Source organism: Lissotriton helveticus, chromosome 6 (genome assembly GCF_964261635.1).
Source record: "Lissotriton helveticus chromosome 6, aLisHel1.1, whole genome shotgun sequence".
Taxonomy (NCBI): Eukaryota; Metazoa; Chordata; class Amphibia; order Caudata; family Salamandridae; genus Lissotriton; species Lissotriton helveticus.
In genome coordinates this window covers 1,882,799,223-1,882,825,716 of record NC_136067.1, presented here as the reverse complement: position 1 = coordinate 1,882,825,716, position 26,494 = coordinate 1,882,799,223, and positions in this window count along the sequence as shown.

Below are 26,494 nucleotides of genomic sequence, written 5' to 3'. Positions count from 1 at the left end.
CCTGATAGCTAGTGGGTGGATCCCTGCTTGGGGATCACCCTCCTGGAGCGATCCCCAAACAGGTATCCATTAGGGAAGGGTACCATTGGAAAGGGGAGACTCGCCCCTTTCCAATGATATCTCTCCCAAATGTTTTGGTGCTTGGGAGGCTGTGATAGCCCCACAAGCACTAAACCAAAGAAACTGAAACTAATTTTCATTTTCAATGTAATTATGTCAGCACGCCATGCGTGCGATTGTCATTGCAATGAAAATGCAAAACACCCTCAGGAGGTTGAGGAAGCTCTTCCCTAACCTCCTGAGGCCAATTAAAAAAAAGGAAACCCCTCTGCTGTCTGCAGCAGAGGGATTTAGTGCCCCTGTTCTCATGACAGAATGGTTCCGTCATGACCAAAGGAGCACTGGTAGAACTATTCCGTCATGACCACCGAAAGGGTTAACAAAATGTCAAAATAAACTTTAAAAAATGTATAAATATTCTAACAACATTATAAAATAAATATATATTTAAAATTAATTAACATATAACTATAAATTAAAACAATCTAATATTATAAAATAATCACTAATAAGCATTCATCATAAAAGGCAACAACAGAAAAATATTAGATCCTAAAGGGATGGCATTTACTATTACCACTTCAATCCAAACCACTTTGGGGAATGTGTTGGGCAGTAAAGAGTTGACCTTTACAATTGCCACTGCAATCTATAATAAATTGTGAAGGTGTTGCACACAAAACAATTAACCATTACGATTCCCCCTCCATAGTAAAAGATTTTACATAAGGTTTTAATAGTGGAGAACTGACATTACTTTTACCCTTTCTTACCTATCAAATATTGATAAAATAATAAATTGTTCAGTATATCAAAACATATAAATAATTTGAAATCTAAATATTATGAAAATTATACCAAATAGTTATTATTGATAATATTGTTTTTCAAAACATTATATGCACAACATAACATAACACCTGGGAATTGGCAGAATTTAGTGTCCAGAAAATGCAAGTTAGTGAGTGCAAGCGTGATTAGGTGTCCCCTAGCAAGATTTTCTCATGCGGGTGGTTGCATGCGGCGATGGTTAGAGGGCTACTTTTCGCATAGATTAGTTGCCACTTAAGTTGATTTTCTACTTGTACAGCAGCAAAATCAACTTGAATGATCACACACTCTTGCTAACTGCATGGTGCCATTCGCACTGATTTTGCAGCGCTGCTCTTATGTTACTGCTGCTTGTATCGTGAATAAAGCAAACACAAGGAGATGATGGACGGAACGCTAAAACATTTTAGACACTCTCCCCCAGTCACAAATCTGGGTTGAATCCATCATCGTTCTTTAGCTCACTTTGCCACCCCAGTTCAGACCCAGCCATATGGAAACAAGAATTCTGGGACCGGTTTTGGGATAACACCCCTCATCAGCCAGGCTAGCTTGAATCCAGTGAGCAAGGGACATTGTTCAACATTCTGTCCATCAATTGTTCTTTTTGCATTTGTTACCCCGAGGGGGATGGGTATGCCAAGAAGTGGGTCTTGTGATCTCCATGCCACTGGAGTCAAGCTAGCCTGGCTGATGAGAGGTGAAACCCCGAAACCGGTCCTAGGATGCTTGTTTTCCAGTCCAGGGAGAACCTGGCCTGAAAGTTTGGGCTGGAATGTTCCCATGAGGAACAGGGTCAAGACTGATTTGCATATGGCTGAGTTTAAACTGGAAAAGCATGGGGAGCAAAAAAAAACCAATGGATTTAGGCCCAGATCTCTGTACTGGGGTAAAGGTTTGACATTGTTCAACATTCTGTCCATCAATTGTTCTTTTTGCATTTGTCACCCCGAGTGGGACGGGTATGTCCAGACCTTGGTCTGGAGCTCTCCATGCACTGAAGTCAAGCTAGCCTGGCTGATGAGGGGTGAAACCCGGAAACCAGTCCTAGAATGCAGTTCGGGCTGGACTGGTCCCATGGGCAATAGGGCAAGACTGATTTGCATATGGCTGGGTTTAAACTGGAATGGCTTGGCGAGAAAATAAACCAATAGATTTAGACCCAGATCACTGTATTGGGGTGAATGTTTGACATTGTTCCATATTCTGGCCATCAATTGTTTTTTTTTGGATTTGTCAACCTGAGTGGGACGGGTATGCCAAGACGTGGGTCTTGTGCTGTCCATGCTACGGGAGTCAAGCTACCCTGGCCGATGAGGGGTGAAACCCCAAAACCAGTCCTACGATGCTTGTTTTCCACTGTTTTCCCCAAGGGGGACAGAGTCAAAATTGATTTGCCTACGTCTGGCTTTAAATTGGAATGGCATGGGGAGCAAAAAAATGATGGCTTTAGGCCCAGATCTCGGTACTTGGGTGAATGTTGACATTTTTCAACATTCTGTCCATCAATTGGTCTTTTTGCGCTTGTAGCATGAGCAGCATTTCATACATATTTTCCACCTGTTGATTGACGTTCGCAGAATCTCGCAGAGTTTTTATGTAACTACGTGGAGTTCCACAGAGTGAAACTCAGTGTCCCGCCCACCCCTACATAACACAGTACATCATTTAAATAAATTAATAAATTGTATGCATTAATTATATTTTATGTATTTGAAATAATACGTATTAATCATAACATATATACAATATATAATCAGTTTTGATTACATATATACATAATTTTTAATTGTGTGAAATTAACTAAATTATAATAATTCCAAGGTTTTTTTCTCTGAATAAAATATTAATAAATACATTATAGTTTGTCTTTAAAAAATATTGTTATAACAAAAAATATAAAAATCTATTTTTTTAATAATAAACATACATTTAATTTAACACAACATACTAATGTACAAAACCTATTAATTACTCATTTACAAAATGCACAAAAAAATTCAATATCTCAATTTTTTAAATATTTTTTGTTTACTTATTTTAACACAAATAATAATTAGTAAAACACTAAATTAATGTTCATTGATACAAAGAACCTATAAATGTTTGTTACTGTGATTTATTTCACAATTAAAAATCAATATAAATTTAAAAGGAAATAAATTTTAAAAAATGAAAAATTCAGGTTGGCGTGGTTAAGACACACTAGGTGGCGGACGTCCATCTTTAGTGCTCCCGCGCTGGCACCCTAAATCCCTAATCATCCTGTGAATGCTGGAGACCCTTCATCCCAAAAACAAGGAGACACTCAAAGTGGCAGGGCAGGTCTGGAGCCCCAAAAGGCATTTTGTGATGGATGGGACCCGCAAATACAGAGTGTGCGGCAGCAGCAGCTGGCTCAGTTGGAGGCCACCACAGAGGGGCAGGCCTGCCCGCCCTGGACAGACATTGCTGGGCTCCGGCGCGGTGACTAGGGCACCAAGAGGTCACAGTTATCCTTGGTTTTGGAGTGCCCCAGAGCTACTCGACAAAACTGACGGCACTGGAACCCTTTTGTGGTGTAGTCCGGTGGCCGTTAGAGAGAGGATTCCGGTTGCCGACTTCTTGCTTGGATAGGGGTTGCTGGCTCCTCGGAGGAGAATGCCGTCCACTAGCTCTGTGATTCATTCATCCTGGGAAGGCGGGTTGAGAAGGGACACAATGTTCCCAAAGGGGTCAGAGGGGGCAGGAGCCAGAGAGTGGATAGTCTGGAGTGCAGCGGATGAGGCCCTCACCAATGGCAGTCTTCATGGAGTAGCAACCTTGGAAGAAGTACAATTCAACCCTTGGGGCAGTGATTTGGGCCCCTAGAGAGGCAGAGGGCACCACAACTGACTCCCAGATGTGGTCAGCTGGTTGAGTGTGCTTGGCAATCCAAGGGAGAGGGAATGGCCTGGGTTCAGATAGTCAGGCAGATACATAAACCACCGGTGATGGGAAGTTGCTTGTGTCACCATTGTCCCAGTGTCCTACAACCCTCTGAGGTACAGCAAGGAGGGAAAGGGCCAAAGTGGCGGAGGAGCTCGGAGGTATGGGGCAGCTGAGTAGGCACCCAAGTTGGTGGTGGCAGAAAGTCAGAACAACTGGAGGGCCAGCAGAGGTGGTTATATTGGGGTCTAGATGGGGCCTTGGGTTCCCTGGTGGGTGGACTATACCTGACCCTAGCGGTACCCAGTTCCACAGGTCAAGATACACGAACACAACAAAAAAAAACAGAAGAGGTTTTGGAGGGCCTGGATCTCCCATACCCATGCATGTTGATTGTACTGCTCCCCTTGGAGTGGAGGTGATAGTCTGGCAGGTCACAGGGCATTCTAATACTTCCTCAAAAGGTGTGAAGATGATGAAGGAGAAAGTACCCCCAAAGTGCGGGGAAACTAGATACATTTGTGAAACTGATGTCACATCACGTGCCCATGAAAACAAGAGAAGAAGGGGCTGAAGCACCACAATCCACGGAGACCACCATAATCCTACTGGCCATAAAGACCTCCTGAATGGCCCTGGAAACTAAAATAGGGGAAGTGGGCATGGCATGGCTCTGCATTTACAGCACCTACGTAAGACTACAGGTTATACTCTGGAAGCTGAGTCTCGTATCGGAGCACTAGAGAGCACAGTCAGAGACATCTGCCAAGAGATTTACAGATAGTAAGTAAGGTCTGTAAGATAAAAAACAGAGCAATGGATGCAGAGGGACAATCTAGGAAGAAAAACATGTGGTTTGTGTTCCTCCTTGAGGGAGTGGAGGGGAATCAACCAGAGAAATTCCTGGAGTGCTGGCTCCCCAACCTTTTAACAGCGGAACAGACTGCCATGTTTTCTTGTTGAGAAGGTGCATCGTGCATTGGTGAGGAAACCCCATATGGGAGCACTGCCCAAGCGATAATAGCCCACCTATTAAACTATAGAAACAGGGACCTGGTTTTACAGGTGGCCCAAAAGCTGGTAACTCTTATGCATGACTCCCTAGGGATCCACATTTTTCAGGACTACACCAGATTTGTTCAAAAGCAGCGGAGGTCATCCAAACGAGTGAAGCAGAATCTGACAGCTATGGGGGCCCAATATATGTTGCTTTACCAAATAAAACTCCTGGTAATATTTCAGGGGATGCTCCTCTTCTTCGGTCACCCTGACTGAGCATGAGAGTGGGTCAAGGAAAGACCCCCTGGTAACAAACAATGGACTCCCCAACAGGGAACCCCATCCTCTGAGACAAGGGGCTGTGAGATAAAGGAACAGTGCCGCATTGGGCGGTTGGTCCGACGAGGACCAACCGCCCAATGATGATGCATGATATCCTTCGGGGTGTGTGAGGGCAGCAAGAGATAATAATTGTCTTTTCTTAGCATTTCCCCTCTTAACTCACTCCCCTACCCTTAGTCCCCTTCTTTCAGTTACTCTTCAACTCCTCTTTTGTCACTCACCATACTCCCCTTTTCTCACTCTTTCCCTCAGTCCCTTCCTTCCCTCAGTCATTTCAATCACTCATTTATGCACTACGCTTTCATTCAAAAAAATGAACGACGAGGGAGGAGCCTAGCTTGAGAGCGTAATGGTCGCCTTTTAGCTCGGCTCCGTCGGCCCTCCGGCCAACCTCGAATATCCTGCAATATATCCTGTACTGCGACGATACTTCACTACAGATTTTGGAATTTAACGACCCACTCTTACTCACCGTCTGGTCCGGAGGTTCCTGCGTGCTGTGGATCCGCAGCTGTGCCCTCGTTGGGATTGGGGCCTCCGGGCGCTCGAGACCGGGACCTCGCCTGTGGGACCCGACTGGCGGTGCTGAGATTGCCGGCCCCGGCCGCGAGAGTGAGCCACTGGTGGGAGCCGTTGTGTGTATCCTGAACCGGCCCCGATTTGTGGACCGTGCGGCTGGAGGGGGACGAGATGTGTCGGGGGCTGACTGTGTGAAGGGGTCCCTTCGCCTTTGTTCTGTCCGGCAGCCCTGGACCCCGCGCCTGGCTCTCGCTTGTGGGGCCCACCACTGTTCGGAGGGGGGCCCCCCCCCCATTGAGCGCCGGCCCGTTCTGTGCCGGTGAGGCCATTGTTGGGAACCTCCGGAGGTCTGTAAAGTCCTACATTTGGGAACTGTTTGGGGGCCCACGGTGGAGTGCGGGGCGGCGAAACTCACAAAATGGCTACCAACAACGTGTGGGGTGATCCGCTCTGCACCGACGAACCTTGCTGGCCGGATTGCGTGGAGGCTTGGGCGTGTGCTCGAGCGCCCACGCTCGGAGATGTCTTGATGTCTTTGTACGCTGTCTTGGCCCCCGGTGCTTCTACCGACCCCATGCGGCCCTCCGCCATTTTGGGTCGTCGCTCTTTCATGCACCCCTCTCGTCCTGATGCCTCCATTGCTTTGCCCCCTTCAGCTGCGCCAGGAGTTGCCGTCGCTGTTCTTCGGCCGCTTGATGGGCTGGTGGCTTTTGAACCTCTGCTTCCTCACCACTCGGACTTCGAGGACTTGCACACGACGCGGAGATCTGCTCCTTCCCGGACAATTGAGAACTATGGTGGACCGCTGTTTGCTCCCGCTTCGATGGGTCCGAGCTTTTGTCCTGGTGGGGCACCTTGGCATTGTCGAACTACGAAATTGGACTCCGGCTTGCTTTTGCTTGCCCTGCCGTTGCTGCTACAATTGACTTGCCTCATTGACTTTTTGTATTCCATTAGTATGATGGCTCTCCCTACTCTACATCACTGCCGTAACCCTGGTCAACATTACGATTATTTTGTGCTGGGTGGTCCGCTCCATGTTATCCTTTATTGGGTTGGTTTCGTGATTAGGAAGGGCTGGGGGTAAGTTGCGCGACACTGATAGATTGCTGGTTTACCTGTCCGTTGCACTGATGCTTGTACTCTCGATATTGTGAAACGTTAAATTGTCCCCCTCTCTCTTTTTTGCTGTAAGTGAAGGTGTAGCATAGATTCGAAAATTATTCATTTGCTGGTCAGGGGAGGGTCGTAGCCGAGTGTGTTTGTTCATATCCTCTGGCTCCTCCCTCACATCTTATTTTTGTTTCATATTCCCTTTCCTCCTTCTTTTTGTCCATATTCTACTTCTTTCTTTACTATATTTCGGGTTTCGGATTAGGGCGACAGGCACGCTGTTTGGAGGGTAGGCCGTAGCCTTCTGCAGGGGTGCGGGGTGGGACGGGTGGGCGGGGTCTTTCAGATGTTTCTTTTTTGGTTCTATGGCCCTCTTCTATCCCTTTATAGCGGTGCCGCTTCTTTCCTCGCTTCTCTGGCATGAGTGGGTTGGGGGTCTGTCGCTATGCCACTTTTATCTGTTTCGAAGCTCCGTCGCGACTGCCATACCCTTCTTCTCGCCAGCTCTCTACTTTCTTCTGTATTGTTAGCCGCGGGATGCCTGGCCCGGGGTGGCGCCCATCTTGCACGATTGTGTTTCCCCTTTTATATTTCTTTATTTCTTTTCCTTTTCGTTTTTTCGTATATTTTAGATCAGACCGGGGGTCGGGTGGTGTTCCTTTTGGGTAGGATTTAGTACTCTGTGCTTATGTTGTTTGCACTGTTTATTGGACTTTGTGTGTATGGCGTTGATATTAGTACGCAGCCATTGAATGCTCGCATATCCTGTTTTTACTTCACGATTGTATTTCTTAGAGGGCCGGTATCCTCCTACATGGCTTGTTCCACGTATAACTTGCTTTATTGTATGACACTGGATCCTTTCTTCCTGCAGTAAGAATGTGCCCTCTCATGTCCTGCTATATAGTGGTTAAGTTTGCAAATAAACCTGCAGTAATGTACTGACTGGGTGGGCACTGACTGGCGCGGAATGAAGTATAGTGTTTATGTATCCTATCTACAATGTTCAACGCACAAATCCTAACTATTGCTGCTCCTTTAGTTGATAATATGTCGTATGGCTCGCCCTTTCGGTTGTCTGGTCTGAATGTATGACACTTCTTAAATTTATAAAATGAAACCTACGTTATCCTCTTATGTCTGCTGCTCATACACCGCGACGCTCTTATTTCTTAGCTTTTCCGCATAGTAAGACGACCTGGACTGTTGTTGATTGTCATAGCGGCCGGCCCGAAGTGGTTGTAGGCAGACGCTGTGTATTATGCATAAGATAAATAAAGGTTTTAAAAAAAAAAAAAAAAAATGAACGACACAGTGTATTAAGAATATAACTCTTTTTAGAGAATTGAATGAGTTCTGAAAGGAACTGTTTTTTTTCTTTTGATGTTTTATATTTTTTTTTCCTTTTTTTAAAGTTTGAGATTTTTTTTTTTTTTTAAGAAAATTCAGGAACTGCAACAAGGAAACTGATCAACCGGAACAAAATAAATGAAAAATAGAAAAAAAATTATCTCCTTTCAGAGCATTTATGATTCTGAATCCTGCGTTCAATTAGATTCAGGCTCTGTTCTCCATAAACAATAATATCAAAACATTCGTTGCACCGCATATGCACATGTGCCAAATATGGCCTAACGTCCATTTCAGCTGTTGCTGGCGATGGAGGTGGAGCTGTAGATGTGCTGGCCACAGCTGGTGGAATCTGCTGGGCCAGAGCTCTTGTGGCTGCTTGGGCATATTGCACAGGGTGCACATTTTTTCCATGTCTTACCATAGTATGGATTGAAAAAGAGTATTGTTAAGAGGGTTTCCCCTTGAAAGAACAGTACCACAAAGGGTACACGTTACTTTATGGGCATTTACCTATTTTTGATGCTCAGGAAAAGTAAAAAACTTCCAACTAAAAGAAGATTTCCCTTTGTTGGCTTGCTGGCGATATTCCATGTGGGAGGTAGAAGAAGAAGATGTTGTTTCTTGTCTTTCTGCCATCCTGTTGTTTTTTCGGCTTCCAGCTCCAAAAAGGGTCCTTCTTCCAGGAGAATAAATTCTAGATCTGAAACTACTATGAACCAATGAAAAAAGTTGTTTTTGAGTCACATGACTTGACTTTTTTTTTTTATTGAATTGTGAGGTGCGCGCAACCCGCAATTCTTTTAAGAAAAAAAAAGGTTTTTTGCCCGTCTGAGTTGTTTAAGGGCCCCCTGAGAAACTCTAGGGGGTCAGGGACTGTCTATCTTTCCTCCTTTTCACGTTTTGAAACTTTTATGTAAATCGGGTAAAACGCCATTTTAACCCGACGTGCACGACCGGGTGCGCGCACCCTGCTAATTTTTTAACAAAAAAAACAGTTTTTTTGGCCCGTTGAGATTCTTCTGGGACCCCTTGAGAAGGTCTAGGAGGTCAGGGTGTCTCTACCCTGCCTCCTTTTCACGTTTTGAAACTTTTATGAAAATCGGGAAAAACGCCATTTTGAAGCGACGTGCGCGACCGGGTGCGCGCACCACGTGCGCGCACCCGAGCGCGCACGTCAAGTCATGTGACATGAAAACAACACTTTTGATTGGTTTATAGTAGTTTCTGTTGTAGAATCTTCAAAAACCCCACCCACTTCCCTCACTATCTGTCTTACTCTCATGGGAGAAGGAGCCTTTTTGAAGTTTCCTGAGAATTTTCTGAAATGGCTGCAAGACAGGATTCTTCTTCTGAATCTGGGGAAGATTATCAGCTTCCACAAAGAAAAGGGAAGGAATCTTTTATATGGAAATTATTTACGTTTCCTGAAGGACTTAAAAAAGTGAATGCCCTGAAAGTCACTTATACTATATGTGGCACTGTTCTATCTCATTTTCAATTCATACTATGATAAGGTATGTCAGACAAGTGCACCCTGTGCAATTTGCACAGGCATCAACAAGAGCTCTGGCCACCCAAATACCACCAGCTGTGGCCAGCACATCATCTGGAGGACGACCTGCATCTCTATCAACTGCACAGATGGACCTAAGACCATTCTTGTCCAAAGTCCACATGAGATGCAACAAATGTTTTGAAATTGTTGTGTACGGGGAGCAGAGCCTCACTCTGGTTGAGCGCAGAATTAATGAACATCAATGCTCCCAGAGAAGATACATTTTTTCAAAGTTTGGATTTATTTGGTTCCTGTTGAAGATTTCTGTTCCTGTTAGAAAAATCAAAAAATATATAAAACTTTCAAAAAAGAAAAAAAAATATGAAACAACAAAACAAAAAAAAGTTCTTTTCAGAACTAACTTATTTTTCCAAAAAGAGCTCTATTTGTTACGCACTGTGTCATCTTTCTTTTGTATGAATGTGTAGTGTATAAATGACTAAATGAAATGAATGACAAAAACGGAGTAAGGGACTGAGCAAATGAGTGAGGTAAAGGAAGTATAGTGACTGAAGATAGTGAAGTAAAAGAGTGACTGAAACTAGAGGACAGATGTACGTTACATGGTACATCTCTGCAAATTAGCAGGGATGCGCCAAATAACCTATGACAAGCAAAACCACCTGTGTGCCACCACTGATGTGACACATTTACAATGTGGTGCACCATGGGGCAAAAACGGCACATATGCGTGACGCATCTGTGTCGTAAAGGAGTCACATTGCTGGAGTTGCGTCGCATGCGCGATGCAGCTCCAGCAATGCTCCTTGGGGGGTCATTCAACTAATGCTGCTTCAATGCTGCTTCAAGCCTTACGCCTGCTTCAAGCAGGCGCAAGGTTTTGACATGGCCTAAAAGTGATTGAGTCAAATCTTGTAGATTTCACTTAGCCACTTTTAGCAGGCGTTCCCCCCCCTGCACCAGAAGACATCAAGTAAGCACATTATTCACCCAGATCCATTTCAAATGAAGCTTGACTCACAGTGTCATCTTAAACACATGAGCAGCATGTTGCATGCAATTTACCATCTTTGTCTCTGCAAGCAGTATGTGTGTCTCTGCTCATAATATTTCACTATCTCTACTGGCCAAAAACAGGCCACCTATATATAAGCAACACATAACATTAATTTCTCATTACATGTAACATCCTGCTCATGTGCCTAAAATAACGCTGTGACTGAAACTTGAATCACCCATCAGTGTGATGTTAGGCAGATGACAAGAATGTCACATGTAATCTACCATGTCTTTAAAAAACATGTATTTCCATATTTTTAAAGACATCAAGTAAGCATATTATTCACCCAGATCCATTTCAAATGAAGCGTGACTCACAGTGTCATCTTAAACACATGAGCAGCATGTTACATGTAATTTACCATCTCTGTCTCTGCAAGCAGTATGTGTGTCTCTGCTCATAATATTTCACTGTCTCTACTGGCCTAAAAACAGGCCACCTATATATAAGCAACACATAACATTAATTTCTCATTACATGTAACATCCTGCTCATGTGCCTAAAATAACACTGTGACTGAAGCTTGATTCACCCATCAGTGTGATGTTAGGCAGATGACAAGAATGTCACATGTAATCTATCATGTCATTAAAAAACATGTACTTCCATATTTTTAAAGACATCAAGTAAGCATATTATTCACCCAGATCCATTTAAAATGAAGCTTGACTCACAGTGTCATCTTAAACACATGAGCAGCATGTGACATGTAATTACCATCTCTGTCTCTGCAAGCAGTATGTGTGTCTCTGCTCATAATATTTCACTGTCTCTACTGGCCAAAAACAGGCCACCTATATATAAGCAACACATAACATTAATTTCTCATTACATGTAACATCCTGCTCATGTGCCTAAGATCACACTGTGACTGAAGCGTGATTCACCCATCAGAGCTATGTTAGGCAGATGACCAGAATGTCACATGTAATCTACCATATCTTTAAAAAAAATGTAGTTCCATATTTTTAAAGACATCAAGTAAGCATATTATTCACTCAGATCCATTTAAAATGAAGCTTGACTCACAGTGTCATCTTAAACACTTGAGCAGCATATTACATGTAATTTACCATATCTGTCTCTGCAAGCAGTATGTGTGTCTCTGCTCATAATATTTCACTGTCTCTACTGGCCAAAAACAGTCCACCTATATATAAGCATATATATATACCAGACATTTTACCAGAAAACATTTTCCATACTAAATCGTTTTTAACACAGAGGACAGCCCATTTAAATGACCACTACAAAGCAAAGCAGAAACCTAACTCATTTCCAAAATTCATTTCCAATATACACCATACAATTTTTAAACAGCATTACAAAACAACATGACACACAATGCAAAAAATAAAAAACACAATATGCTTCTTAATCTTCCCCATACTGCATACAGCGGTGTATCTTCATTAAATAAATCATATTTCAGATACCACACAGGCACAGAGTAAGATGAGACACAGGCACAGAATATCCTTTAAGCTAAAAGAGTCAAACTGTTACAAGGCACATGTGACATTATTGAAAATTATATAAATATAATTTCTGACTTTAAACAGACACTCAGAGTAATCCTTGACCAAAATTTAAACACCACACTTTTTACCAGAAAACATTTTCCATAGTAAATCGTTTTTGACACAGAGCACAGCTCATTTAAATGCCCCCTACAGAAACAAAGCAGAAACCTAACTCATTTTGAAAATACATTTCCAATATGCACCATTCTATTTTTAAACAGCATTACAAAATAACATGACACAAAATACAAGAATAAAGAAGCACAATACGCTTCTAATCTTCCCCATAGTGCATACAGCACTCTATCTTTATTACAATAATAATTATTCACCTTTAAAAATGCTTTGGAAGATGTAGACAGTGTCAATCAAAGTCAACAGATTTTCTTAAGCAGAATCTCTGAATTATGCTTCTGACACTGGAGCCTGATAATAATGGCACAGACTCTTTTTCATTTCAGACCCATATTCTCGTACATAGCCAATAAAAATTCTTCCCACACAAATTCAAAACCAAACTGCACATTTTAATTGGTTGTACATTTGAACACTTTGAAAGTCACATAACATTCACCCATCCCCCCAGTGCTCATTCCCCTGTAACCATGGTAACTCCCTCCTAACCCAGCACACAGTGCAGAAGTTCATCATACAATGTTGCAAAATATTCCATCAAGGGTGTTTGACCTCTCACTGTACTAGCTAATCATGTGACCTTTTCTCAACCATTGGAATGACTTCTTAAAAAAAAAGCATGCACCCTAATTTTCAGTGCTGAATTTTAAGAAAGCACCAATCATTTCTTGTTTTTCAAGTGCACTGAATCTCAACCAGTTTTTTTCATAACTCCTACTTTCAAACTGCCATTTCATTTCCACAACTCATCTGAATACAAGCACATCTACCTTGAAGATGCCAAAAGTCTGGTTTGTGGGTCATAGCTTTGTCCCCTGGAGTCAAAAATACACAGCTAACAGAGGTAATTACAACATTGATTTACCAAATGTGGACATTGTATGGATTGGACAGAGAGGATTGAGATGTCACCAATTGATACCGTTGGTAAAATCCTTTATGCATCTTCCACACCCTGACCTTATAATTGTGCACTGTGGTGGAAATGATTTAGGCACATTGACTGATGTAGGTCTGGAAATGCTTTTAAAGGACATCTTTGGGCAATTGATGACACTTTTTCCAAAAACTGCCTTGGTATATTCTAATATATGCCAAAGGCAAAAATGGAACAGGTCCAACCAATTTTGTCCATAGATTGAGAAAGCAGGAAACATGTAAATAAATCAGTTTCTGCGTACATGAGAGACTATGGAATGGGTAGTATATACCACAACAACTTGCGTTACAACATGCGTTACAACATGCAAGGCATTTATAGGAGAGATGGTGTACATTTCACCGATGAGGGGAATAGAGTCTTCCTCTGTAACATAAGACTCTGCATCAGTACTTGCTTGTAAGTACCAAAAACACCCAATAAACACAACGGCTCTTTTTAGAGCCATCTAACATCTAAACACTCAAACTTGTAATTTAGCTCCATTTTTTTTATCTTTTTTTGTCGCCGTGCGCGCACCACACAACTTTTTTGCGAGGAGAAAACAAAAAAAATGTCTCTTTTTGGCTTTGGGGGTCCTTAATGGACCCCCTGAGAAAACCTAGGGGGTCAGGAAGTCTCCACACTGCCCCCTTTCCACGATCTCCGCTATAGTTTTTAACGGTCTTGTAAATTGAGGTGCGCGACTGGGTGTGCGCACCTCGTATCTTTTTAGAAAAAAAAGATTTTTTGGGGCCTTGGGGGTCCTTAATAAACCCCCTGACAATACCTAGGGGGTCAGGGACTGTCTACCAAGCCTCCTTCTCACGTTTTGAAACTTTTATGGGAATCGAGTTAAACGCCATTTTGAGACAGGGTGCGCGCACCTCGCAACTTTTTAGAAAAAAAAGGTTTTTTTGGGCCTTGGGGGTCCTTAATGGACCCCCTGACAATACCTAGGGGGTCAGGGACTGTCTACCAAGCCTCCTTCTCACGTTTTGAAACTTTTATTTAAATCGAGTAAAACGCCATTTTGAGACGGGGTGCGCGATTGAGTGCGCGCACCCCGCAACTTTTTAGAAAAAAAAAGGTTTTTTTCGGCCTTGGGGGTCCTTAATGGACCCCCTGAAAATACCTAGGGGGTCAGAAGTCTCCACCCTGCCCCCTTTCCATGTTCTGCCCCTTTGTTCTCTACAATATGTGGACTCGCACTGACAAAATGGCGGTCAACACTTCCTGATTTCCTCCAAATCGAATGTTGACAGACGTCAAACAGCACGGTGCGCGCTTATAGATATATAATTGATTTTAACTTTAATTTTCTCAGCAACTACTGGAGGGATTTACACCATTTAAACAAAAGCGTAATCTGCGAGCCAGACTCTACCTTTTTTCCAAATTTCTTATAATTCGATTCAGCCGTTCGGGCTGTAGCCGTGTCTAAAGGTCCTATGGAAAATAACATGGGGAAAACACGTTTTGGGACCCCCCTTTTTTCTCAGCCCCCACTTCATGAATCCCCCCGAAACTTTCAGGGAAGGAGCGGAGCAGAGCTGGCCAAAATTTTGGAAAATTACACGCAAATTTCTCCACCGGCGCCAGAGTTATTCCCAATAGAATGTTCCGGATTTCCTATGGAAACTAGGTCCTAACTATAACTACCTACTGGCTCAGCTCCTTCCCTGAAAGTTTGGGGGGGATTCGTTAAGCAGGGGCCGAGATAAAAGGGGGTCCCAAAACGTGTTTTCCCCATGTTAATTTCCATAGGGCGGTTGGACTCACTTTTAGCCCGAACGGCTGAATGGATTCCCACGAAACTTGGCAAAATTGTAGGGACTGGTAGCCCGTTGTGCCTTTGCTATGTCTCAAGATATGTGCTCCAGAGGATTTTGAGTAATTTGGGTTCAAAAAAATATATATATCTATAAGCGCGCCCGGTACGCGCACCGGGGAGCGCACCCGGCGCGTAACGCGAGTTCGGCTACGGAAAGCTGATTGGCTCTCGGGTGTCTGTCAACATTCCAAACAGTCCGGAGCGGTCGCCATCTTGTGTCTTGGTAGGATCGAGACACAAGAGGTGGCAAAAACAAAGGGGGAAATGACCATAAGGGGGCAGGGTAGACCCCCCCTGAAACCCCTAGGTTTGATGTGGGGGCCATAAAAGGGCCCCGTGGGGCCAAAAAAAATTAAACATTCGATTTTCGTTCGGGGGCCGGGGGAGGGGGCGCCCGGTACGCGCACCGGGGAGCGTACCAAGGTGCGTACCAAGGGGAAAACCCAGTGAAACAGTGAAATAATAATTTAAGGTAGGGTAGCTTTGCATAGAGTTGTTGTGTTGTGTGGGTGATTTAAGTACCAGCATGTAGGTACCAATACAGAGTCTTAAATTCAATGTACACCGTCTCCTCTGTAGATAATTTGCATGTTGTTACAGAAGTTATTGTGGTATATGGAATCCATACCATAGTCTGTCAGGAAAGCAGAAACAACATAGAGGCAGGAGATGAAAAAGAGATGTCAAATACACATTGGAGATAATATAGTGGGAGAAAGGAAGTAACTATGAGCAAAATTACTATGTAACGCAAAAAAGTTGCACAGTATACTATAAGTCTCACTTTATATTATATTAATTTTGGTACTATTTCATGAATTACATATAAAAAAGAATAATGTCTCGAACAATTTTTAATTATTAAATAAAAATTTATTGCTGTGATTTTTCAAAATTTACAAGAACTTCCAACATTATATCGTCAGGAATGTCCTCATTTGGATTCCATGATTCCATTTCTTCCACACAATTAAGTAACTCTTGGTCCAGAGACTGATCCAAAAAGTCTAAATCATCAATCTCTTCCTCAAGGTTGTTCGCCACAACAATTTCGAAGAAATATTAAATTTGTTTTGTTCTCCTTCCATTTTCTTGCTGTAAATTGCATAAAAAATAAATATATCAGTAGAGATAGGGCACTGTTGGGTTTAAGTTCAGACAGGTACTTGTGAGTTTTTAACAGTGAAGTTATCTTTGGGCAGTGTATGGTATGAGGCAGGAAGTCGAAATATAAAAAAGTGTATGTGAAGAAGCCTGAGTAAATTCATATTTATACCAGAGAAGCCTAACTGAATCTATAACTATAACAGAGAAGCCTATCTCAATCTATAACTATAACAGAGGGACAGTAAATAACTATCAGAAAACGTTTTTACAAATTAACTTAAAGTGCCCCTTACAAATTAACAACTTACCTTATAGAAAGGTGATGAAGATAAATGAGAAAATCCTTTAAAGATGTACCTCAGGTAGTTGTAGTCAAAATGGCCGTGTTTCCCTCTCATTTTTCATTTATATTCATGTACATAACCAATCAAATGTCAGGAAAAAAAAGTCGAAAATGAAAGTAACATTTTAATTGGTTGTAAATTCTAACACTTCATATGTGTTTTTGTCATGTAATTTACCTCAGGATATTTAGACAGGGCTACAGGCCAAATGGCTCAATGGAATTCCATCAAATTTGGGAAAATGGTAGGGACTGGTATGTAGTAGGGCCTATTCTATATTTGGTGAAAGTGTCTCCAGTGGTTTTTATGTAAATTAACTTTTAACATTTTTTGGGAGCCCTTACCGGTGCACGCCCCGGTACGCGTGCAAGCAGCGCTACGGGAGTCCTCCATCTTGTGTTTTGGTAGATTTGAGACAAAAGATGGAGGACAAACAACGTTGGGAATGGGTAAAAGGGGACACGGTAGACATCCCCTGACCCCCTTGGTTTTCTGAGGTGTGCTTAGGAGGCCCATATAGGCCAAAAAAAACTATTTTTTTTTAATTTTTCGCGGGGGGAGTGCCCGGTACGCGTACCGGGGAGCGTACTTTGGTGAAAAACAGTGAAAAAAGTTAGAGTAAAATAATCATTTTGAGTGATCAGAGGTAGGGTAGCCCTGAAAAGAGATTTTGGGTTCTGTGGCTGATTTAGGTACCTACAAGTAGGTTCCAATGCACAGTCTTAAATTCAGGAGGAATATTCTAATCCCCTCATCTGAGAAGTGCACACCATCTCCTCTGTAGATATCTTGCATGTTGTAACGCAAGGTATTGTTGTATATTGAACCCATTCCATAGTCTCTCATGTAAGCAGAAACAGATTTATTCACATGTTTCCGTGCTTTCTCAAATTGTGGACAAAATTGGTTGGACCTAAGTCATTTCCACCACAGTGCAGAATTATGAGGTGAGGGTGTGGCAGATGCAAAAAGGTTTTCACCAATGGTATCAATTGATGACATCTCAATCCTCTCTTGCCAATCCACTTGATGTCCACATTTGGTAAATCAAGGTTGTGAAAATTTCTGGTAGCTGCATACCTTTGAGCCCAGTGGATGTAGCTATGTCCAATAATCCAGACAGAATACATGGTATGAGGAGGTTCTGGTGCAGTCAGATGAAGTGTGGGAATGAAATGGCAGTAGGAACAGTAGGAGTTTGCAAAAAAAACTGTGGAGTTTCAGTGCTCTTGAATCAGAAGCAATGATTGGTGGATTCAGATAGTTGAAAACTGAAAGTTAGGGTGCATGGTTCTGTTTTGTGAAAGAAGTAATTTGAATGGTTAAGAAAAAGTCATTTAAAGAAACATTGCACCGGATAAGCTGGTGTATTGAGAGGTCAAACATCCTTGCTAAGTTCATTTGCAACATTGTAGAATAAACTTTTAAACCTGAGAGCTCAGTGAGGAGGGAGTTGCTATGGTAACAGGTAGACAGGGCTGAGGGGGGGGAAGGGTGTTGGTTTGAAAATAGAGAGGGAAGAGTTTTGATTGGTTACCATGAGGAATATGTGTGTAGAATTAGAGGTTATCAGAGCCATTCATGGTTGCAGTGCCTGGAGTACATACCTTTTGCTCTACTAAAGAAATATTAGTGTGTGTGTCTGACACTGTTCTCAATCTCCCAAAGCATTTGTAAAGGTGAGTAATGATTCATTTAATATAGATAGAGACTTGTATACTCTATGGAGAAGATTTGGAAGCAAATTGTGGTTTTTAAATGTTGCTTTGTGTCATGTTTTTTGATAATGCTTGGCAAAAAGTTTTTACTGCATAGCGGAATTGTATTTTGTAAAATTGTGAAGTTTCAGTAGTGACATGGAATGCTTGTACATAGGACCTGTGCTGTGTTTCTTAAATGTGATGTGAAAACGATTTTGGGGGAAATGAATGGCTTTTACATTTTTGAGAAGGAATAAATAGTGTCTGCATGCTTAAAGAAATAAATTTGACCCTTTCACAATGATGTCACCTGTGTTAACTCAGAGTAGGAAGCAGATTGAGCTTCTTTCTTGTTGGTTTGTGTCATGTTTTTTGATAATGCTTGGTATTAACATTTACAAGATAGAGGAATAGTATTTTGTGAAATAGTGACGTTTCAGTAGTGAAATTGAATGCTTGTACATAGGACCAGCGCTCTGTTTCTAAAATGTTATTTAAAAAACGATTTTGGGGCAAATGAATGAATTTTACATTTTTGAGAAGGAAAAAATAGTGTCTGCATGATTAAATAAATATATTTGAACTTTTCACAATGATGGCACCTGTGTTACCTCAGATTAGGAAGCATATTGAGCTTCTTTGCTGTTCGTTTGTGTCATGTTTTTTGATAATGCTTGGTATCAACATTTGCAAGATAGAGGCTTTGTATTCTGTGAAATAGTGAGGTTTCAGTAGTGAAATTGAATGCTTGTACATAGGACCTGCGCTCTGTTTCTAAAATGTTATTTAAAAAACGATTTTGGGGCAAATCAATGGCTTTTGCATTTTTTAGAAGGAATAAATAGTGTCTGCATGATTAAATAAATATATTTGAACCTTTCACAATGATGTCACCTGTGTTACCTCAGATTAGGAAGCACATTGAGCTTGTTTGCTGTTGGTTTGTGTCATGTTTTTTGATAATGCTTGGTATTAACATTTGCAAGATAGAGGATTTGTATTTTGTGAAATAGTGAGGTTTCAGTAGTAAAATTGAATGCTTGTACATAGGACCTGCGCTCTGTTTCTAAAATGTTATTGGAAAAACGATTTTGGGGCAAATCAATGGCTTTTAGATTTTTGATAAGGAATAAATAGTGTCTGCAGGATTAAATAAATATATGTGAACCTTTCACAATGATGTCACCTGTGTTACCTCAGATTAGGAAGCACATTGAGCTTCTTTGCTGTTGGTTTGTGTCATGTTTTTTGATAATGCTTGGTATCAACATTTGCAAGATAGAGGATTTGTATTTTGTGAAATTGTGAAGTTTCAGTAGTGACATGGAATGCTTGTACATAGGAACTGTGCTGTGTTTCTTAAATGTGATGTGAAAAACGATTTTGGGGAAAATGAATGGCTTTTACATTTTTGAGAAGGAATAAATAGTGTCTGCATGATTAAAGAAATACATTTGAACCTTTCACAATGATGTCACCTGTGTTACCTCATACTAGGAAGCACATTGAGCTTCTTTGCTGTTGGTTTGTGTCTTGTTTTTTGATAATGCTTGGTATCAACATTTGCAAGATAGAGGATTTGTATTTTGTGAAATAGTGAGGTTTCAGTAGTGAAATTGAATGCGTGTACATAGGACCTGCGCTCTGTGTCTAAAATGTTATTTCAAAACGATTTTGGGGCAAATCAATGGCTTTTACATTTTTGAGAAGGAATAAACAGTGTCTGCATGCTTAAATAAATATATTTAAACCTTTCACAATGATGTCACCTGTGTTACTTCAGATTAGGAAGTAGATTCTGCATATGAGGTGAGGCATGTCCAGAGGTACAGAGGAGGTGAGGCCTGTGTTCAAGACTGTAGTGGGAGAGAGGCCTTTCCGGGGGAGCATAGGTGGTGAGGCCTGTGTCTAAGAGTGCAGTGGACTAGACATCATGACGCCTATCCCCCACTGCACTCTTAGACACAGGCCTCACCTCCTTTGTACCCCTGGACAGACCTCTCTTCCACTACATTCTTCAACACAGACCTCACCTCCTCTGCACCCCTGGACAATCCTCACCTCATCTGCAACCCTGAATAGACCTCAACTCCTCTGCATCCCTAGACAGGCCTCAGCTTATCTACACCCCTGGACACGCCTCACCTCATCTGCACCCAGTTACCATCAATTATACCCAATACATTGAGGCCTGTCCAGAGGACACAGATGAGGTAAGGCTTGTCCAAGGGTCATAGGAGGTCAGTCCTCTCCACTGCACTCATGGACACAGGCCTCACCTCCTTTGCACCCCTGGACAGGCCTCACCTCATCTGCTTACTAATCTGAGGAAACACAGGTAACATGATTGTGAAATGTGCTAATATATTTTTTTAATCATGCAGATACTAACTAATCCTTGTCAATAATGTAAAACCAATTCATGTGCCTGAAATCTTTTTTTAAAATAACATTTACAAAAGAGAGCATAGGTCATATGTATAAGCATTTGATTACACTACTGAAACCTCACTGATTTAGAAAATACAATTCCTTTATGCACTAACATTTCTTTACCAAGGATTATTAACAATGTATTAGTCTCTATTATATTCTCATCCTGACTTACTCTATTTTTCCACCTGTACCCTTCTAACACCCTCTCTCTGACTTATTCCTTTTTACAGCCTGACTTTGTGTTACACTCTGTTACACTCTTTCTTTGACTTACATTCTCTTACACCCTGTCTCTAATTTATTCCCTCTGTCTCTTTTTTACAGCAATTTGTAAGTTATACTTTCTCTTACATCCTCTTCCTGATTTACTATGTCTTACTTCTGGGGTTCAAGGGGGCCTGGTTCCTTCTGTCTAGTTCCCGTCTAGTTCCCGTTAGCGTTTTTTCTGAAAAGTGCCAAGCGCATATGCGAATTTATGGACGCTCCCTAGAGCTCGCTTTAAAAGGGGGCTGCCAACAGGAAACAGGTGCTTGGTTTCTTTATTGGTCCCTTGCCGTGTGTTTCCTGTTCCTGTGGTTCTACCTTGTTTCCCTTCCTTCGAGCTCCTTTCCAGCGGTCTTTTCTAGTGCTGGGTTTTGATCCCCTTTTTTCCCCTGCTCCCTTGTTTTCCTATTCCCTTGGGCATTTCTGAACCCTTTATTGGGGACCTGTTTTTGATCTTCGGTGACGTTCTGGGATTTGCGGCTGCGTTTCCTTTGAGTTCAAACGTCCCGTTATTATCCCTTTTTTTGTATCCAAACCATCTTGTTATACGCTGTGTTTGGGTGGTTTCACGAAGGAGCTGAATAACGGCCGTTTTTGTGCTACCTTCGTGTTCTTTTTTAGATTCCAGTTTTTTTTGGGTGTCTTTCGTATTCCCTTTGATGCCATTTTTCCCCTGTCCTTTTTTGTCCTAAGAATTGTGAATTCCACCCCCTTAGTCATTCTCAGTGTTTCCCGAGGGGGCGTGGTTGGTCTGGAGTTACGCAAGAAACAAACAATACGATTGCAGTGGAAGAATTCCTGTTTCGTATCAAGCCACTCCCGTTTGTTATCTGGGGTAAGCAGGGAGGTCGGTGGTTCGTGTGTGTACTTGGCACTCGTAATAGTAGTAGGGGTGTGTTTAATCTTGTCTCCTTCTTTCATTTTAGCGGTCTCGTCTGTGTCAAGCTGTCAGCTGCCGAGAAGCTAGAGGAGACGAGTTGTGTTCCCCAAGACCTTGGGTTCCCTTGTTTTGTTACCCACCTTCTCCCGGTGTCGTGTTCTCCACCATCCGTTTTGATTGCGGGTGTTGGGGGTCACGGTGAGGGTAGAGGATTGGGACGTTCTTCACTCCTGCGGTGTTGGGCCGGTCGGCATCGGAACAGAAAACCAAGCCCACGAATTAACACACCGCCTGAGTGAAGAATGGTTGAGAAGGCAGCAGGGGGGGGCTTCTTCGATGCAGGAAATCATGCAGGCTTTAGCGCACATACAGGGTGAAGTCCAATCCCTGCGTCAGGAGAACCAGGAGTTACGGGGGACACTGAGTGAGGTGAAGGAAAGCACTAAAACAAGAGGGAGGGATCCCTCAGTTAAGGCTAAGCTCCCATTGATTCAACCAGCCACATTTCATTATGAGAGGAGTGGGGGGCAGAGTGGGTCTCCTTCTCCTTTGTCCGTTACAGTGAACACCCCCGTGTCGGTGCCTCTAGCAGCTCCAGAGAGGTTTTCCGGGGATAGTAGCAGATATGCTATATTTATGAACCAGTGCCATTTGCACTTTATGTGTCGACCAACCGCTTTTCCTGACGACACTACTAAAGTAGCGTTTGTGATCTCATATCTTTCGGGTACTGCAGCTAGTTGGGCGGTCCCCTTAGTGGAAAATAATGACGCTGTGTTGAATAGTTTCCCGGCCTTTAAGAACCAGATGCATAGTCTGTTTGCTAAGCATGCTTTTACGCAGGCAAGCGATGTTGAATTGTTAAAGCTCCGGCAGGGTAAGCAGGATCTTTTGGGTTATGTGGCTACTTTCAATCGCCTTGTAGCAGAGACACAATGGCCCATGGCAAAAATAACCTCTTTGTTTTATCAGGGCTTGTGCGAGGACTTAAAAGATATAGTCTCTCAGGTTGTAGACCCCCCTGAAGATTGTGTTGAGTTCATCGATTTAGTTGTCAAACTCAACCATCGTATGAGTGAAAGAAAAGGGGAAAAGATCAGGTTTCAACTCCCAAGGACAACTGTAACCAAGAGAGAAACATCTGGGAATGGGGCGTGAAAACAGATCCTGAACCTATGCCTTTGGGTGGGGTGCGGGCTCCTTTATCCAAGGAGGAAAAGGAGCGAAGGCGCTTGTTGTTTGTATTGTGGGAGGGGTGGACACTTTGCTCGAGATTGTCCAGTGAAACTGTCTCGGATCCCGGAGAATAAGGCTGTGGCTTTCGTGGGAAGGCATTGTGAGAGTCTTTTAGTCCTTGAAAGAGGTTTTTGTAACCCATATGACGTACAAGGGGCAGTTCAAAGAGTCCCTCATCATTTCACGATATCGGCTTGCTTCGCTTACTCATCTTGTGGTAGAGCTTCCTTGTCGGTATTATTGGATTGTGGGGCCACAGGGAACTTTATGGACATTGGGTTGGCCGAGTCGTTGATGGTTCCCTGTGTGATGAAGAAACAACCTGAACCCGTGAGGGCTATTGACGGCACGGATCTAACCTCTGGGTCGATTGTACAACAAACCGAACCTTTGTTGATGACATTTGATAATGGGCATTCAGAGACGGTCTGTTTCGATCTGATTGCCGCACCAGCATTTGGGGTGGTACTCGGGGTACCCTGGCTACAGGCCCATAATCCCAGAATCGCTTGGGCGCGGAGGTTGGTTACGCTTGATTCGGAGTATTGTCTACTTCACTGTTATTGTGAGGCGACTGATAGTGTGTCTCCGTTGTCTTGTGCAGCGAGTGGTTGCGATCAGAACGGTTTGCCTCCTTCGTTGTGGCATATAAGGAGGTGTTTGATAAGGATCAGGCGTGTGTATTGCCACCACACAGGGCTTTTGATTGCCGTATTGATTTGGTTCCGGGGGCCATTTTGCCCTGTAGTAGGGTTTATGCGTTGTCGGAGCCAGAGGAGAAACATCTACGGCAGTATTTGGATGAGATGTTAAAGAATGGGTTTATTCGGCCTTCTTCTTCGCCTGTGTCTTCCTCCATATTTTTTATACCGAAGAAGGAGGGTGATCTTCGCGCTTGCATAGACTACAGAGCGTTGAATAAGGTCACAATAAAGAACAAGTACCCATTACCTCTTATACCGGTGTTGTTAGACCAGCTGCGACATGCCAAGGTGTTCTCAAAGCTTGATTTAAGAGGTGCTTACCATCTCGTTCGCGTCCGCGAGGGCGACGAATGGAAAACGGCGTTCCGTACTAAGTTTGGTTTGTTTGAATATTGTGTTATGCCTTTTGGTTTGTGTAATGCCCCTGCCGCTTTTCAGTTTTTTATAAATGAGGTTTTGCGTGAGTTTTTGGATGTCAGTGGGATTGTTTACATTGATGATATTTTGTTTTTTTCCCCGTCCTTTGAGGAACATGATGCTCATGTTTCGCAGGTTTTGTCTAAGTTGTTGGAACACCGTTTATTTGTCAAGCTGGATAAACGCACCTTCGGTGCGACACATGTTGAGTTTTTGGGATTCCTGATATCTGCGGATGGTATAAAGATGGATCCCTGGAAGATCGAAGCCATAGTTAACTGGCCCATACCCGCATGTGTTAAGGATATACAGGTGCTACTTGGTTTCGCCAACTTCTACAGGCGTTTTATCAGTCATTTCTCTGACATTGTTTCGACTATGACTTCATTGTTGAAGAAGGGAGTGGTTTTTGAGTGGACGCCTGCGGCACAGTTGGCTTTGGAAAGATTGATTGGGCTTTTTACATCTGCTCCTGTGTTGATGCATCTTGATCCTGCTCTTCCGTTTTATGTAGAGGCAGATGCGTCCCAGCTAGCCGTTGGGGGCGTGTTGTCTCAGCGTGACAATGAATCTGGGTTGATGCATCCAATAGCGTACTTTTCAAAGAAACTACTACCTGCTGAGCAGAATTATACGATTGCCGAAAGGGAACTATTGGCCATAAAGTTGTCTTTTGAGGAATGGCGCCATTACCTTTGGGGGGCTCGTCACTAACCTTGGGCGTAGTTCGCGGAGCCTCACTCCGCGGAGCTACGCGAAGACGCACTTGCACTCCGCGACCTACGCGTAGCTCCGCGGACATGCGTAGTTGCTTGCTAGACCCGTTCGCGCGCCGTTTTTCGTCTTCGGGAGCGCGGTGCGCGTGTTCGGGGCGCTGCCTGCATGCTCGGGATGGCTAGCGCGCTAGGTTACCCAAGAGGTTTGTCCCGCCCGCTTGCGTTCCCTTATTTCCTGTTCCGGGTCACAAGTAACGTGTTCAGGTTGTGCAAGACATGTTCGGGAACTCATCTTCTCGTTCGCACTACAAAAGTGCGTGATCGCGCTAAATATCGCGCGAACCTACCCACGCGGTCGCGACGGGCGCAGCCATCTTGGATTTCACACTCAGTTTCTGCGTGTTCGGCAACTCGATCTTACCAACAAGCATCCTCGCGCGTCCTTATGACGCTATCGCGCATCCAAATGACGTTATCGCGTCCGCACAGTCGCACGGGATTGTGCGGGAGGGTTTACAAACATGGTGGCACACGCGACCGGGAAAAAGCGAACGCAGAACCAAGGTAAGCCATTGCCGCGCACGCGATAATGTTATTCAGCGATCGAGAACTACGCTACGCACCGGATCGCGGAGTAATCGACAGCTACGCGTTCTCCGCGGAACGCGGAGTTGCCAAAACTCTGCAAGCTCCGCGAACGCAGCGTAGTTCTTCGCCCAGGGTTACTCGTCACCCCATTACCATCTATACGGATCACAAGAACTTGGAGTTTTTCCGGTCCGCTAGGGCTTTAACTCCCAGACAGATGAGATGGGTGCTATTCTTCAATGAATATGATTTTACCATCACGTATAGGCCAGCTGCTCAACAAGGGAAATCTGACGCATTATCTCGGATTTATGCAGATCCGTCACAAGGAAACAAGACAGAGGAGTCCTGTTTTATGATTCCTGGTGATAAGATAGTTGGTTGTGCTTCCATGGACGATTTCATGGTTAAAGTGCAGGATGAAATGAAGCAGTTAGATCTGGCTCCGTGGCTGTCGGAACCTGGAATCACGTTAAAGGATGGGTTATTTTGCCAGGCAAAGAAGTTGTTTGTGCCCCCCGAATTGCGTACACTGGTTCTTACATATTGTCATTCATCGTCCTTGGTTGGGCATCCGGGGGTCAATAAGACCAAAGAGATGTGTATGCGTTGGTTTTGGTGGAAGTCTCTGGCCCATGATGTACAGGTATTTGTGGCCTCATGCCCGGTGTGTGCTGTTAGTAAGTCCTCGCACATGTCTCCATCTGGGTTGTTGCTCCCATTGCCAGTGCCTCCTTCCCCCTGGAATACCGTCAGTATGGACTTTGTGACCGATTTGCCACTTGATACAGGGTTTACGGCCATTTTAGTTGTTGTGGATTTATTCACAAAAATGGCTCACTTTGTTCCCTTTCCAGGGTTACCTACACCTAGAGAATTGGCTGATGTGTTTATGGCCCAAGTGATCCGACTGCATGGGGTTCCTACTGCCATCGTTTCAAATAGAGGGGCACAGTTTGTTTCACATTTTTGGACTGCCCTGTGTCGATCT